We start from the raw sequence: 16,449 nt of genomic DNA, 5'->3' as shown, positions 1-16,449 counted from the left end.
CCCCCTTTTTCCTCTTTAAGGGGGGCTCAGCAAGGGCCGGTGGTGAGTCAGATGTGGTTTTAGCGTAGGAAATTGTGCGTTTCAAGCATGATAGAACCCGCCTTGAGCGGTTGAGAGGTAGTGGGGGGCCGCCTCATGGGTGCTTGATAATGGCGCACACACCTTGGCAATCAGAGTGTATATGGTCACCCATAGATAGACTACGTTCCACAGTCTGGATCTCCTTGTTTAGGGCATCGAATGTCCTAGTGAGGAAGGCGTCTAGAGTGTTTGATGGCTCACCTCCATTTGTGGCGGTCTTCCTTCTCCCCATCTGCCGGTCCAGGTCTGGGCTGAAGAGGTAGGAAATGAGGATGTAAGAGTGGGGGCCCAGCCGGCCTCTTCCGGGCTCGAACGGCGTCCCGCACTGCGGGAGCCCGATTGCCCAGGTCATCCATAGATAGTCTACATTCCACAGTCTGGATCTCTTTGTTTAGAGCATCTGAGGCCCATGTGAGGAAAGCGCCTAGAGTGTTTGATGGCTTACCTCCATTTGTGGTGGACTTCCTCTTCCCCATCTGGGCTGTAGAGGTAAGAACTGAGGATGTTAGAGGGGGGCCAGCCCAGCCTCTTCCGGGCTCCGACAGACATGGACGGCCCGCCCTTGGCCCGGGCGCTGTGGGAGTCCTGGGCAAACTTTATACGCATCCTGGCACGGCGGGAATGGTGGAGGTGGCGTGCAAGCCGCTTGGCAGTCTAGGCCTTGAAGTCCCGCCCCCGTGGCAGCAAAACAACACCAAACGGACTCCTCTTAGTAGTAAGTCAAATAAGCCAATCATGCAAACACAAATCCATCAACACAATTTACAGACAGAGCATATGCACTTTAGCACTGATCCGCAGTGGTAAAGTGCAGAGAGTCATAAAACCAACACAAACAGGGCCAACAGCAGGAGGCCCAAAAGCAAAAAACCAGTTGAAAAAGCCAGGTCTAACACTTACTTTGTTAAATGGGAAAAAGTTTGATACTATCTGGGAAACATAGTTTACTGCCACAGTAAAAATCAACATATCTACACCAAAAAATTATATTGTTCACAATCTTGTTTTTTCAGTGACCCTGCCCGGGGATACAGTGAGACTATGATCCTATGCAGAAAAGGCCAAGAATCAGTCAAACAAAACAAACTCTTTCATATTAGTAACAGGAGAGCATCTACATGAATACCCAGCTAGAAGCACACTGCAATGACTCGGCACAGCCACCATCAGTAGTGACCTGTCCAGCTAAGTTGTGTCTTGTACCTCATTCCACAAACTGTTGTAGCAACAGAGCAAGGGTTTAACAGAAGAGTGCAACAAGTCCCTTCGTAGTGGTGGGTGTCAATCTCATGTCTACTTGACTTGACATGACCTAGAATTCAGAGGACCACAAGATACGGCCAGGAGGCACACGCAGCAGCTGTCCATCATCTCTCAGTAATGAATTGGCCTTGCGAAGGAGAACTCAGCTTTAGCCAAGAGTAAAATGTCTCTTTAGGATAAATTGGCACACACTACATTGTGGCAAGCTGGACACCACTGTAGACCAGGAAAATCCATATATATGGTTCCACAGGTCTCCTCAAATAAAGATAGTGTTGAGGACCAGTAAAGGAGATATATGTGTAAATTGTAGGTCGTAGATTCAGGTCTCAGCAGGGAAATTTGGGCTATTGCCCTTTAGCTTGTGATAGAACGAAGACTATAAAGTAGTTTGATAATGAGAGTATGTTGTATAGGTGGCCATTTCTATTATTGTGGTAAAGCCAGTCATGATTGTTTCGATTGTTTCTAATGCACCTGGCTATGAACATACACTATAAATATTCTGTAGCTTACTCCTTGTAGAGCAAAATGCACATACACAACTAATCTTAGACTTTGGTCTGGATATTTGAACATTTTTCTTCTGCAAGTTGCAGAACCTATGACTACATACATTTTAATACGGGGTATTGGACATGCTCCCCAGAGTTTGTGTTTGTTCCAAGCTTGACTCTGCCCCCTTGCCCTTGTGACTACGTGATCTCCAGAAGTGGAGGCCTATGTTCCAGCCTGGAAGGCAAAGAGGTTTTCAAGAGTACTGCATCTGCTCTGTAGACCCCTTCTTCTGTTGAGGGTAAAGTCTTACAATCAATACAAGAGGTGTGGTTTGTGTATATGATTATAGTGCCAAGTGCTAAAATGTGATTTCCGATAATTAGTTTCCCGAATATTAGATCATTTTGAAGAATGCCAAAGGAGACAATGTGTATCCTTTGCATAGACATATCTCACATCTATAGGTCTCTCCACTGTAAGTACAGGATCAGTCATATCTATATAACTGCTGAATGTTCTTAATTCGGGTGGAACATAGTAGGTGCGGAAAAATGTTAGCTAATTGTCTGAGTGCAGATCCCCTATTTTTAGGTTGAAGCTTAATGGCATCTGAATAGATCATTTACAACAATATCAAGGGACATTAATTTTGAGTCAACAATATTGATTCCAAAAATATTGTTTCCCTATACTTATAATGGCAAGTACAAAAATATAGGAAAAAAAAAATATCTATTTACACTAATATCGTTTAAAAACATACATAACTAAAGTTTTTTAATATGTATATAGAAGAGAATTTATAATAGTACATCTTAAATATTTTAATATATAACATTATTATAATGCAAATTAAATACATTTAAGTAACAGTTCATATATATAAATATATAATTATATAAACACACACACATAAATTTATGTGTGCATATTTATATATACATATATATTTATAACACTATTATTAAAAATATACTTTACATATATTCTTTTTTCTTTACTACTATAAAAGCAATATATATATATATATATATATATATATATACATATATTTATATATAAATAAATACAACAAAAAATATTAACAAAACAAATGCAAAATATTAAATATATTACAAAATTAAATAAATATAAAAACTCTACTAAAAATATTTAACATCTAATTATACCCCACAAAATCCATTTATATATATATATATACAAATATTATTAATTGAAACCAATAATAATGATAGATATATTTAAACAACATTAAAATATGTTAAAATCTGGGAATAATGCATATACTATCCCTACTCAAGTCTGTGAAACTGTAGGGAAAGCGTTGGATGTCAGAGGGGTAACATTTACTATTTCCACTCCCAACAGTATGGCAATCAATGTACTCTGGACGGGTAAAATGTACTACTCCCACTCCAGTTTGTGTGAGTGTAGAGAAAGCGTTGGAGTCCGGAGAGGTAACGTTTACTGTTCCCACTCCAGTCTTTGCAACAGTAGGGAAAGTGTTGGACTCCGAAGGGGTAACATTAACTATTCCCATTCCAGTCTGTGCAACGGACTCCGGAAGGGTTAAAATGTACTATTCTTACTCCAGTCGGTGCAGCAGTAGGGAAAGTACTTCACTTCAAACACATAATATGTATGAAACATAACACTACTATTTTAAAACAAATATAAAACTCTTAATATGGGTTTTATTAATTAACCTAACAATATTTAAAATGAAAAACTATGAAAAAATTAGACAATTACCTTGATTAGTAAACAAATTAATAATTAATTATCAATTTACACAATTCTCATATATTTATTACTTAATGAAATTACCACACTATACTCACACAAACCTATGAGCCCACTTAAAATATAACTAAAATAGACACATGTAACACATTTAACTATCAAATAAATATGAATTCATAATGTAATAATTCATAAATTAATTGATAATGAACTTCCCACTCTGTACCCCTCCAAACCCAGCAGCCCACACCTAATATATAACTTAAAATATATAATTATTACACAATTTATGTATTTATTAATGAATTAAATAATTAATAAATGTATTATTTATTGGTAATTCATTATTACTTACTTAACTTTTCACCATACACCCCTACAAATCCAGAAGCCCGAACCTCATATATAACTTAAAAAATACCATTATTAAATATTTTACATAATTAGTTATCAATTAACTAATTAAAACACATTATTAATGAATTGTTAATGAATTGGTATTTAACTTCCCATCATTTACCCCTACAAATCCAGCCACTCCACACATATAATATAGCTTTAAAAAAATTCAATAATTACACAATTTACATAATTGATAATTAATTAATTAATAACACATCATTAATTAATTGTTAATAAATGTTTACTTAATTAACTTTCGACCCTATAACTCTACAAACCCAGCAGCCCAAAGGTAAATTATAACCGAACAAACTACATTTATTACACAATTTACATAATTATTATTTATTTTTTGGGCACAAACTCGACCCGAAGGAATTACAGTGCTTTACATGAGCACAAATTGTGTTACAGACGGACACATTCATTTTGTTAGGCACGTGGAGATTAAGTCATCATCATAAATAAATAACTTTGTTCGGTTGTTTTGATTTAAACCATCAAAGTATACAAAAAGATCCATCATTTTGCAATCTAAAACAAAGGAATAGGAATCTTGGGTTACATGTAAAATGTATGATAAAAAAACAGGAATAAAAATGTTAAAACAGGCGAGCTTCCGGTTGATAGCCTTCCAGTTAAAAGCAATGCCACTTAAAAAAATATTGCAATAAGGTCTTATATACAATACACAGTTCATTTTTAATTTAATTTAATTTAATTGTGGGTTTATATAGCGCTAGAATCAACTCCCGGAGGAGTATCTCCGCGCTTCGACCGCTGGGGAACCCGTCCTGGCTCACCCTGAGAGATGGTCCCTAATGGGTATCTCTAAGGTGCGACCAGGCATCCCCGGCGGTCTGGGGGGCCGTTGTGAAGATGAGGCAAGCTAATGCCCAGAGTTGCCGAGTGTGGTCCCTGACTGGAGTAGGCACCGAGGCGAGAATTATCGAGCCCGCTGACCCTGGTCCACGACCCTGCCGCGTCGGGAATCGAACCCTGGTCCTGGGCTGTCCTCTGCTTACGGGTCTGCCGCCTCTAACCAGTGAGCCACACCACTTTCCAGTAACCAACACTTCACAATCACACGAGAGTTCATTTCTGATAATAACAGCCACTACAGAGGAAGATAAAAACTTCTGTTGATTAATCCAGAAGGAGAATAAAAAGCGACTAACTGCAAAAACTACTGGCCCAGATGTATCTGGTTTTAGGATTTTGTAGGCAACCTGGTATTGCTTGGCTCTAAGGTTTAAACAAATCGGTCGTATCCACCTCCTGCGGATCAGTTGGTATTTGATACAAAAAAAGAGGATATGTTCTTCTGTCTCTTGTACTCTAGCACAGGCAGAGCAGAGTTCTGATAATAATAATAACCCAGCAGCCTGATTGCTGGGAAACCATAAGAGTAAGATGCCATACCTGAATCTAGCGTATAGGCTTTTAGCAAGTGGGGGTGTGATTTGATCCAGGAAGGATTTGAATCTGGGACGTGGCCTGACACTTCTGAATTGTGTTGTTAAGTGGCCAATTACTGGTCTTATAGCGTAGCGCAGTCCCACAACCGCCCAGTACCTTGCTTTAAATCTCAGTAGATCCCCTCAGGCTGCCCTCTCTGAGTGTACCCGTAGTTCCGACATACCCAGGGATTTACACCAGCTTGCGACATGTTTGAACCACAGTAGTTTTTTAGTACCACTGATCATCAGAACCTCCTTCAGGGAATTACAATAATCAGAGAGCTGGGGTGTTGTCCACATGCATAGCCAATACATTAAAGGATTCATTGAGGCCATATCTCAAATCCTTTTCATCCCTGGGTCAAAAAGCAGTGGGATCAGTGGGGTGTTGATGGGTACAGAGATAAGTGATCTGACAAAGATGTTTTCGCAAACCGTCAGTTTGTTTATGTTGGTATGGCCCCATATCTCTGCTCTATACAAAGCATCACTCTGGGCTTTAGCACGATAGACTTCTAATGCTGGGGTGAGTGATCGAATGTATGACTGTCTATGGTATCTCAGTATTGATTTTGACCTACGGTATAGGGTAAGATAACTCTTATCTAATTGTTGTTCCCAGCCAAGTGAGTCGCTAATGGAGATTAAGTGATTTTTCAAGAATCACAGGATGTTGTGCTTCCCTGCTGAGACTCGAACCTTGTTCCCCAGCTTTGAGCACAACTGCTCTGGCAGTTAGGCCGTATCCTCTATTAATCAATCAAATTATATTAATACATTAATTATTCACTATTAATTAATTATAATTAATGAACTTCCCACCCTACACCCCTACAAACCTAGCAACCTGCTATGACAATATAAATTACTATTAGTAATTACATTTAAATGTATAAATCACTTAAAATGACAAACTATATTTAAAAATATTATCAATTAAACAAATAATAATAACACATAACATTAATATATGAACTAACACACATCACTCCTCATAACTCTAATCTTTTCTGCACCACTGCACTCCATGCCACTGCACTCTATGCCACTCTACGCTACACCTCTCTACTCTACCCTGCACCACTCCACTCTACGCTGCACAACTCCACTCTTCGCCACTTACCTCTATGCTGCTGAAATCTACTCTGTAAATGTAAAAATGTAAATTGATACTTGTATAGCGCACTACTCACCCGCAAGGGTCTCAAGGCGCTTGTACGAATACCGCTGTGGAACCCATCCTGGCTTTCCCTGTGAGGTGTCCACTCCTGGGCACCCCCAAGGTGGAGGCCAGGCATCCTTAGCGTTGTGGGGGCCGTTGTGGAGATTAAGCAAGCTATTGCCCAGAGTTGCAGAGTGGGACTCCATGATTGGAATAGGCACCGAGGCGAGAATTATCAGGTCAGTGGAATTTTTGAGCTCAAGACCCGCCGAGGCGGGCAATTGAACCCTGGTCCCGGGCTAGACCTCTGCATCAGGGTCTGCCGCTCTAACCATTGAGCCACACTTCTCCACTCTGCACCACTTTATGCCACTGAACTCTACGCCACTTCACTCTATGCTGCTCTACTCTACTGTGCACAGCTCGTCTTTATGCCAATGCACTCTATGCCACTCTGCACCACTTTGCACCACTGCCCTCTTTGCCACTGCACTCTACACCAATGCACTCTACACCAATCTATTACTAGTCCATTTCACTCCAAGCCACACCACTCAACTCTACTCTACACCACTCTAAGCCACTCCATAACAGCCCACTCTACCCCACTTCACAAACCTCCACGCCACTCTTCTTTATCCCACTAACTTTTAGCCATGCTGAACAGCAGCCACGCTGGCGAACAGTGTGGCTAAAACATATTGCCAATGCTAATAGCTCTTGCATGGGAGAGACCTATTGCTGTTGCTAATGCTCGTTTAACCATGTAATTGGGTGACTTCAGTTAAAACACTGGATCTCCCTTACACATTTTATAATATTTTTTGTGTGAACTGCTTTGATATAGTAAGCATTAGATCAGTAGACGTTGTCATAATAACTGTCTGGACACTTAAGAACCAGACTGACGTTGAAGATGGTGATCAAGAATTGACACTTTACAAGCTTTTCACAGTGCCATATGGACAGACCTATGATGAAGCATGGCACACTATGTGAGGGGGGCTTGCTTCCTGTGATTTAGGGGCGCATTACAGTGGCGTAACGTAAAATTTCCCCCGCCATATTATGATGGCGGGGTTATCGCGGCGGATGCATAGTCTGTCTGCCACTTTTCCGCCGGTTGGCAATCGTTAAGATTGCCGGTCGGGTGGTGCTGGGTCAATCGCATGTCTGGCGGCCTGTCCCAACACTGCAAGGGTGGTGGGCGGACTCAGGTTCGCCCACCATCCTAATAGGCCCCCACAAAACTCCACTAATGATGCACAGACAGATGTTCACCTAGATTTAATGACTATCACATTCTTGGGACTTTCTTTTGGACTGGACATATGGATACAAAAATGCATGTACTGGATACATATATGATGATTGTATGTGTGGCTTGCCAGGTCAATGTAGCCTATTTCTCTAACTATGGCAGAAGTGCAGTGTCTGCTTCACCTCCAGTTCTTTCTTCTCAAACTGCAGAGTTCTAGTCTACCTCTGGGTCTGAGTTTGACACTACCACGCCTGCTCAGAGGCAGCTCTAATCATGTATTTCCATTCTGGAAAAGAAAATGTTTCCTGTGGCATAACTGATCCCAAATCGATCCACACCCCAAGTCAACTCATGACCATATGTTTTAGTACAAAACCAGTGTCGGGTGTGCTCTCGCGCTACTGAGACTTTGTTGACAGGTGGAAATATGTCTGATTTGTTCATATTGTAGAGGAGGTGATGCATTCTTGTAAGTGGCGACAAGTGCCTAGTGAAAAGTATAGCATATGTCATGTTAAATTACGTAGCATTTGCATACTGTGTGACTGCTACTTGAGTGGCACTGTCTTCCTCAAACTGGCTGGAGCGATTACAGGTGTATATTTGAGGTCAGAGAACCAGAATATGAACCATGTTAATTCATATGTGTACTCATATGGCAGAGAATGTGTGGATGACCCTACAGGAGACGATACAGACAATAAAGAAACCAAGATCCAACATTGCAAGACCCAGCCATTATTCCAACTCAGGGGCAAGAAATGGAAGAGCTAGAGACATCATATGAGATAATTTGGGCTGAGCAAATATTACTCCTCCAGGGGTTCCGAACATTGTGATTTTGATACCCAAAATGGTGATTTCATATATTCCAAATGAGCCTTTGCGTTTCAGTTGTGAGTGCAAGTCAAAGAGCGATCAGAATTGCAACTGGGCATGCTGAAATCTGAGCAATCCGTTGGCTTGCTTAGGATTCTTCAATCCATTGAAAAATCATGTGGCATTGCCAACGACTATCTGGATTTCAAAATAATTGATCACAATGATTGTTCCTTGCCAACACAAAGTCAGCCAACAGCACGTCAGACCCTTGTTTGATCATTTGCAAATTAATGCTGGGCAGTCACTATTTCAAATCCCCAGTCGACTTACGACAGGGCATGACTTTTTATATTTCCTTATATTTGTATTTGTCATTTGGAAAGTGCTTGAATTATTTCGGTATTTAGTACTCCAACTTATTCAGAATCCCAAAAAGCATTTCAAAAGTCTTCTTTAAAAAAAATAAAATGTTCATTGGTTATTGTGTACTCCTGTTGGCCATTTAGAAGTCCCATTGGTCAGCCGTAGCTCAGACTGGTCGTTTCTCATTTTGCACAATTCCCTGAAGCGAACAGGTTCCCCATATGTTGCACATTTGATTGCTAAAAATCAAAATTCCTAACGTTTCGGATATTTACACCCCAGTGCTTGATATCCACTAACAACAAAGTGATTTTTTTTTGTCTGCGTCACTATTAATCTTCGGTGCTCAGAATAGAGCCGTGACCGGCCGCCTTTCACCGAGGTCAGCAGAAGAGCTGGCCGATGCGTGCTGTCATCTGCTGCTGCCTCGCTGCCTCTTTTGTAATTATTGTTCCGGCTCTCTGATGGCTGCAGCCGGCGGGATCACTGGGAAGTGCGCAGGAACAGGGGCAGGCCCGGCTAGTACGTGACCGGAGAAGAGTCTGTTTACCAACCGAGCAGCGCGCGCACATGCCAGTGCCAACATGGAGTGCGGTCTGAACATTTCTGTAGCACAGAAAGCAAACCTACAGACTGTTCCCTTAGGGCACAGGACTAACTCAATAAAAACAGTTTCCTACAAGCATTGAGCTAACCGGGCTAACTGTGGGTTGTGGAGCAGGGACCTTGCTTCCCATTGGTGGAGCAGGTGCAGTGGCAACTGGGCCCAGAGGTTTGAGGGACCCACCGAATCCTGATTATTGCTGTATTTCACACTTCATTATTTGGGCGGGGTTCATTTCCTTCTTTTTACTAAGGTCCATGACACACTGGCTGTGCCACTGTTATGCAGTGGCGTGCTACATGTCTTAAAGCGCTTTGGTGCCTCAATAGTGCAGTTGCGGTCGGCATGACTCGTAGGTGGGGGGGGGGGGGCCTGGGGCCGACCAAACAGTCAGCACCCTCAGAGTGGGCAAGCCACTACACCCCTGCAGCAAGATCGCCCACCCGCCCTCCCCCAACCACACCCTTCTGCTTTCTCGCAGTGCGAGATGCAGAGACATAACATTTTTTTTTTTTGTAACATATTTTTTTTAATTTTCTCGACATTACAATTCTCATAAACAATTATTTATAGCGTGTATATTTCACTATAGTAGCGAAAACAAATAGTGAACTATTCTACCCACCCCACCTACTTACAGACCCAGCTGTGCATTGCTATTCATGCTTGTCAGCCAGCACTACAGTATAAACATTTGTACATAATAACACAGTTACATTCCATATCCTTTGTATTATATAATGAGCTTACAACATCCTGCGTTTTGCCCACCATATTTTTGTAAACAACACCAGTAATTATATATGGTTTCTTCTATTATGCCTGTACATCTGCAGCTATAAATTCTTCCAGCATTGCGTTCCATTCCATTGAAATGGGTTTCTTACGCAATTCTCTATGTTCCTCTCGCTTAGGTTCAGCATCCTGTGCCCTACCCCATCTAACCATTTCATTATACCAATCTAATACCAATGGTGATTTGGCAGTCTTCCATCTCATAGTAATATTTCTCTTGGCTAATATCAGAGCCAGATTCGCGAATTTGCAGACAGGGATTCCCTTCTTTACTTTTGGACCTAATCCTAATAGACAATACTCCAATGATACACTCTTCCTTACTGGGGCAACATTATTCACTATTCTGTGTACTGAGGACCAGTAATGGTTAATCTCGGGCAATCCCATGACATATGTAGCAAAGCTGCATTTGAGGAGTGGCATCAGGGGCAAGTATCTGCCGTGTCTGGAAACATTAAGTTTAGTTTTTTTATTTTTGTAACACACTTTATTATCAACTGCAACAAGTGATAGTGACAATAACAGGGTCATAAAGTAGTACGCAAAACAAATAAAAAACATATCCATATCCCATGTGTAGGACAATGTATCTTGTCGGAAGGTAAACAAAGCTTTGTGGTCCTGACCCAACGTATCATTTGAGGGGTGTGTTCGGCACAGCTCAAATGTCAGTACAGTAGCATGCATTTTTTACAATTAAACAAGAACTTATATAAACATTCTATCCACACAACCCTAACCCACCCCCTCCCACTCCTGGTCCATCTATTCCTGGCAGTGCCACTATCCGCGGGGAATCTCCGGTATGTCTCAAGCTATAGGGTGCGTGAAACAAAAGGAAGTCACCTGTGTCAGCTGGAAGGGCCTTTAACTCAAAAGTACCTGGGTACTCATGCACATTACTGGGACCCAGCCACCTGTGTTGGTACTAAGTCAAGTGTTTCTAGTTCGATCAGCATAGCTTCCCATTCCAGTGGTATAGGGTGCTTCCGTAGCCCTCTCTCTTCCTCCTTCCGAAGGGCCACTCCCTCTGCCCTACCCCACTGCACTACATCCGCCTGCCACACGGTCACCGCAGGGGACCTGGGAGACTTCCATCTCATCGTTATGGCCCTAATGGCTAAAATGAGTGCGAGATCTAGGAATTTCAGCCCAACTTTTTGCTTCCCTGATCGTCTACGTAGTCCTGCAAGACAGGGTAGGGCCTCGTCAGGGACCGGCAGTTGTGTCACAGTACTGAGGGCCTGGCGGATCTCAGCCCAATAGCTCCGTAATCGAGGACAAGACCACATCATATGGATGAAGTCCGCTCCATCTCCCCCACAACGAGGGCAACAGTGAGGGGAGTCCGGAAACATACAAAGTATTTTCGTGGGGGTAAGATATGATCTATGGAGCACCATCATTTGAATAAATTTAAGTCTGGCATTACGTGACACTCTTTTGGGATGTTCTAATATGGTCTGCCATGCCTTGTCTGTAATTTCAGTGTCGGAGTCCTCTGCCCAACGTGTTCTAAGGGTCATGAGCGGAATTGCTGCGTGCGCCCGAATCCCTGTATATAACCAACGCACCAGATGGCCTCCCGATCCCATGTAATTTAGAAGATGTACTAATTCATGCTGCGTGGGTGTGGTTCGTTGTGGTGCCCATGTGGTCCTAATATAGTGTGTCACCGTGGCATGTAGCAAATATAGTCGTGGTGGAGCTCCAGTAATCTGCACGAAGGATTGTGTTCCAGCAGAGCATCATCCCTAAAAAAGGATCCCACTTCCTCCACCTCATTATCCGTCCATCCTTGTAATCTAGTTCGAGTGAGTCTACCTTGTTGTGTGGGGATGCCCAATAAAGGAATATTCGCCGCATAAGGCGGTACCGCCAACGTATAGGAAAGGGATTTCCTCCAGCAATGTAAGGAGGTTTTTAGCAAGGGGGGACAGTCCGGGGGGATCCGAGCCTTGAGTAACAGTAAAGAATGGAGTTCTCCTTGATCTAGTCTCTCCGGCATGAAGCCGATTTCGTGCAAATTCCTACCAGCGGTGCAATAGGAGAGTCACTGGAGCTGAATAGCATAGTAGTATCCCCAACAATCAGGGACTCCCAAACCACCTGCCGTTGTCCCGAACTGGAGTTTTCGAAGGCTGATCCGTCTTCGGCCAGTTCCACAGATCAGAGTGATCAAGTGAGTGTTCAACGTGTTAAAAATAGATTGAGGGAGATTCACCGGTATGTTCACCAAGTAATATAGAAGGCGAGGAAGCATAACCATATTTGAAATGGCAATTCTGCCCATCACCGATAAAGGCAGAGAAGTCCAGAACCCTACACTACTTCGGAGCCTCGTTATTGCACTTAGAATGTTACCGTCAATCTGATCCTCAGGTGTCCTATACACTTGTATACCCAGGTATTTAAAGGTGGTGGGGGCAACAGGGATACAGTATGTGCCAAATCATATGTGAGTTAAGTGTGGCGTCTCCCGGAAGAAGAAACTGGTCGACTTTACGGGGTTTATCGCTAGGCCTGACAGTTGCTCAAATGTGTCAAATATGGCAAATAGCGGGTTGTTGTCTGCTGTCAGATCGCGGAGATATAAGAGAATGTCATCCGTGTAAATAGATATAAGGTGCTGTGTCCCGTCGATAGGGATGCCCAGACGATCTGCTGTTCTCCAGAGGGCTAGGGCCAAGGGTTCAAGGGCAAGCACAAACAACAATGGGGACAAGGGGTAGCCCTGTCTCGTACCTCTGTGCACTGCGTAGCGTTCCGAGATGTATCGGCCAGTGCGAGCCCTGGCTGTAGGAGATGTATACAAGGGACGGACCCACTTAAGAAAGTTATCCAGAAGACCAAACCGTTTCAAAGACTCGAACATAAATTGCCAGGATAGGGAGTCGAAGGCTTGTTTAGGGTCAAGCGCTATACACCCCGCGCGGGGAATATCGCGCAAAGTAGCTGCCATTATAGAGTGCAATCTGCGAGTGTTCAGAGATGTACAGCGATTTGGAAGGAATCCACACTGATCACGGTGAATAAGTGTGGGAGGTGTGATTGTATACGATTGAAAGGGCCCTACTTAGAATCTTGTATTCGGTGGTGAGCAAGGAAAGAGGTCTATAATTGGTCATTTCTAGCACTTCTTGTAGGAGAATAGGGTCTGCTTCCTATGGTCACCCCCACTTTTTGCTGTGATTTTCTGTTTTTTTGACTTTAGTGTGGCTGTGGGACTGCTAATCAGACCCACAGCCCAGCTGTTCTCTCTCTAAATTGATACCATGTACTTTATGTACATGCCTGATTGGGTATTGGGTCACCTCTGTGAGCCCCTGTATAGTGTACCATAGGTACCCAGGGCATGGGTGCATCCAAGGCCTACCAGGGGCTGCAGCATGTATTATGCCACCCCTGGCTGGCCATCCAAACTGACACCACAGGCTGATCACTCAGCTTGGGTAAGGTGGTGTAATCACCCCTTACTTAGATATAGTATACCTATATCTACCCATATATATATATAGACACATATGAACCTATAAGTCACTCCTATGGTAGGCCTCGACAATCCTGGAGGCAGGGTGTTTGGTTTTATGTGAGAGGGTGCCCTAGCATGAGCTGAGCCCCTCTGCAGCTTTCGGAACCATCTCCTTATAGCTGTTCTATGATATAGCCATACCATATACTCTTAAGTGCATTATAATCCTCGCGGTTAATGCTAACTTTGGTTTGGCTTTATCAAAACATGTCGTGTAAGGTGTCAAACACTTTGGAATACTAGCCCGCGCCGCCAGTTCTGGCGGCGGGGGAAGCATTCCACCCTTCTAGAGGGAAAAGACATGTATGTCACTGCTTTACCCGGTTAAAGTTAAACAGAGCCCCAACATCGCAAAATGGATGCTGCTGCCACAGACACAAGTCTGGCCTCCTGCTGCTGGACGAAACTCTGGCAGGGGAGGCCTGGACAATAGGTTTCCTGTCCAGGGAGGTGCCAGCACCTCCCCAGACAGGCAGATGTGTATTGGGACAGGGAGGGCTGCATCAGCAGATGCTTTTTGGGACACTGCCTGGGGCACACAAGGTGCTCCATGCATAGCCCGGTTCAAACCAGTTGCTGGGGCACTCCAGCCCCGCTCTGGTGTGAAACTGGACAAAGGGAAAGGGAATAAACCACCCCTTCCCAGGTCGACCCATAGGAGGGACCTAGCAGGTAATCCAGCCCCTTTTCTTACTATAAGTATAGGAGCTCTGTACCCAGGACTTTAGATTATCCTGGAACAAAACTTTGATACAGAACTCTTGGACCTTTGACGTTCTATTTCGACTAGAAGACTGAAGACATATCCTTGTGGTCAAGTAGTGACCACCCTGTGCAAACAGGCACCACCAGTAACTTGCCGGTCTGCTTTGTCGAAGCTCCTGCTGGAACCCGAAGACTCAACGACACAGAAACTGGACTTCCAGACGTCTCGGACTCCGACGCACATCCACAGCAAAGCTGAGACCCGTGGCGGACACGAGAGACGTGGGACCGGCCACCCTGGACATCCTGCATTTTGCTAACAGCTCAACTACCGAGGAACCCTTGCAGTTGTGCATTGGGGTACAAGAAGCCCCAGACCCGCACATCATTTGCACCGAAGCTCACCCCTCCATACTCCACGAGTGCCGCGTGGGGCCCGCTCTTGCATTTCAGCTTGATGCGTCTTCCCGGTTGCAAGCCCGTTGGCTAGTGAGCCCCCTGAAGACAAACCTTTAAACCAAACTGCTTTCCTTGTTGCTCCAGGCTTGCTCCACCTTCCCTGCAAAGGAGAAGCCCCTCAGACCTTGCTGGTCTGACCCGGACCCATCTTCACTTCCTGTGTGGATTGCGTTTGCCAAGGCTTGTTGGGTCCAGTCCAGATACCGACACCGCAGTCAACTAGATCCTTCATGGGACAGCTCAAATCTAGCTTCTGGTTGTCGTCGACACCTCCTGGTCCTCGTGGCTGAAGAGACAAGCTTCACTTCTTCATCTGAGATCATCGCGACATCGCCTGGGGCCAGATGTAGGTAATTCTATTCTACCGACTCATAAATACAGAATTTTACCGATTCGGTATTTATGAATCGGTAAAATAGAAGGAGGGAGATGTAGGTAAATCCAGATGTGTATTTACCGAATCGGTAATATTCGGTATTTACCGATTCGGTAAATACCGACCGGTAATGCCCATTCATTCCTATGGGCTTTGAAGCCCATAGGAATGAATGGGCATTACCGATTCGGTATTTACCGAATCGGTAAATACCGAATTTCACAAGGGTGCAGGGGGTGTCACTTTGACACCCTCTAGCACCCCCAAAACAGGTTTGGGTGCCATGTGGCAGGCATACATGCCCTAAGGGCAGGTCTGCCTGTCATATGGCATAGGTGTGCATGCACACATGTACATGCACACCGGAATCGGTATTTTACCATCAAATTGAATTTGATGGTAAAATACCGATTCGGTAAGGCTTGTGGGACTCAGAAGAGTCCCACCTACATATCAGATTTACCGAATCGGTAAAAATACCGATTCGGTATTTTACAGAATCGGTAAATTTACCGATCGGTAAATCTACAGATTCTGTAAAAATACGCCCCCTACATCTCAAAATCCATTTACCGGTCGGTAACGGCCGAATTCGGCCGTTACCGACCGGTAAAAGCCTACCTACATCTGGCCCTTGGTTCCTTCCTGGTTTCTTCCTGGTCACTGGCTAGTGACCCAGACTCTGTCCCCTCTGCTTTCGGGTTCTTCACATCTTCGATCCACCCTTGGATCCACCTGGACACTTCCCCTGGCCGCCTGCAGCACTTTTTTGCAGATCTCTATTGAAAACATCGATGAAACCCGACACCAAAAGGCACCTATGCACCCGGCTTCCCTGGGTGAGATAACACGAGTACTCCGGTGCTCCCATGGGTTTTGACTCTCGAAGTGTCCTAGTCTAAAGGGGTTTTGTCGTAGTC

Source organism: Lissotriton helveticus, chromosome 7, assembly GCF_964261635.1.
Source record: "Lissotriton helveticus chromosome 7, aLisHel1.1, whole genome shotgun sequence".
NCBI classification, from domain to species: Eukaryota; Metazoa; Chordata; class Amphibia; order Caudata; family Salamandridae; genus Lissotriton; species Lissotriton helveticus.
Note: the sequence above shows the minus strand (reverse complement) of the source record.